Here is a 1528-nt window from a genome sequence, read left to right as displayed (position 1 = left end):
TCCCAAGGCGCGGGATTACAGGCTGAGCCACCAAGCCCGGCTCCAAAACTCAAGTCTTAATAGGACATCCTCCTGCTTAAAATCCTCTCCTTTTTGCACACAAGTAAAATATCTCCCCACAAATCACTTACTAGTTACAAAAAGAAAAACAGAAAATTTATAGTAGAGAAATTCGGCAGACTGCACCTCAGTCTAATAGTCAAGTTAGCACCCAGTAATAAGACATAATGACATTATATGATGCAACAAGTGGGTCACAACCTAACCTCTGTGATACTCCTGCCAAATACACATAGTATGAACCTAATCATGAGGAAAAAATAGACAGGTGCCTGCCCACCAGATACCCAATCTTGCAAGTCTCGCTTCTGCTTAAAAAAAAAAAAAAAATAGACAAACCCAAACTGAGGGACATTCTACAAGATAACTGGTCAGCACTCTTTAAAAATGTCAACATTGGCCGGGCTCGGTGAATCAGCCTGTAATCACAGCACTTTGGGAGGCCGAGGCGAGTGGATTGCCTGAGCCTGAGGGTTCGAGACCGGCCAGGGCAACTTGGGAAGACCTCGTCTCTACAATAAATAAAAAACTAGCCAGGAATGGTAGTTCACGCCTGTAGTTCCAGCTACTTGGAAGGCTGAGGCAGAAGGATCGCTGGAGCCCAACGGGTCGAGGCTGCGGTGGCCGGGAGCGTGCCTCTGCACTCCAGTCTGGGCAACGGAGTGAGACTCCAACTCAAAAAATTTTTAAAATGTCAACATTATGACAACAACAACAAAAAACCTCAGGAACATTCTACACGCAGACTAAAAAGATGTAACACTAAATGCAACATGTAATCCTGGGCTGGATCCTGGACCAGAAAAAAAAGAACATTATTTCTACAATTGACCAAATTTGAATATGGACTATGGATTAGGTAATGGTAAGTGTCAATGTTTGATGTTCTGATTTTTGTGACTGTACTACAGTCCTGTCAGAGTACAGCCTTGTTCTGAAGAAATGCACATTGAAGTATTTAGGGGTAAAGAGGCATAGTGTTCAACTTACTCTCAAATGTTTTATGAAAAAGAGAGAGAGCAAAAAAGTGTGTGTGTCTGTCTGAACAATTCCATGGATAGGAACACTGAGGCTCAGGAAGACAAAATGACATGCCCAAGATTATGTAGCAGATAAGAGGCCAACTCCAGGCCTGTCTGTCTAAAGTGCCAGCTGAAGCTCAGCCATATGGAGTTCAAATCCTCCCCAGGTGAGGAAAAGGGCTATCACTTTGATCTACGAGAGGTATTAATGGCCAGGGTGTCACTTTGCGCTTAACCTTGGAAAAGAAAAGATACCGAAGTCTAAAAATTAAGATGCTTAGATTGATAAGGAGCTGCAAAATATAAATCAACAACAACAACAAAAACTACAACACACAGATAACAATGAACAAGGAAGGTGTCAAAATGTACCTAGGGATTTATATTACTTTTTTTTTTTTTTTGAGTTTGAGTCTCACTCTGTCACCCAGACTGGAGTGCAATGG

General features: G+C 42.1%; 1 protein-coding gene across 1 annotated transcript in view; it reads right to left on the bottom strand.

Annotated features, from left to right (window-relative positions):
- LOC103251420 (ryanodine receptor 1-like) overlaps nucleotides 1–1528 on the bottom strand; it is a gene marked incomplete at its 3' end in the record, with an annotated part of 36325 nt that overhangs the window by 22826 nt on the left and 11971 nt on the right.

This window comes from Carlito syrichta, unplaced genomic scaffold (assembly GCF_000164805.1).
Source record: "Carlito syrichta isolate Samal-C Ts95f unplaced genomic scaffold, Tarsius_syrichta-2.0.1 Scaffold142888, whole genome shotgun sequence".
Classification (NCBI taxonomy): domain Eukaryota; kingdom Metazoa; phylum Chordata; class Mammalia; order Primates; family Tarsiidae; genus Carlito; species Carlito syrichta.
The sequence above is the reverse complement of the archived record's forward strand: the minus strand, read 5'-3'. Positions and strand labels throughout refer to the sequence as shown.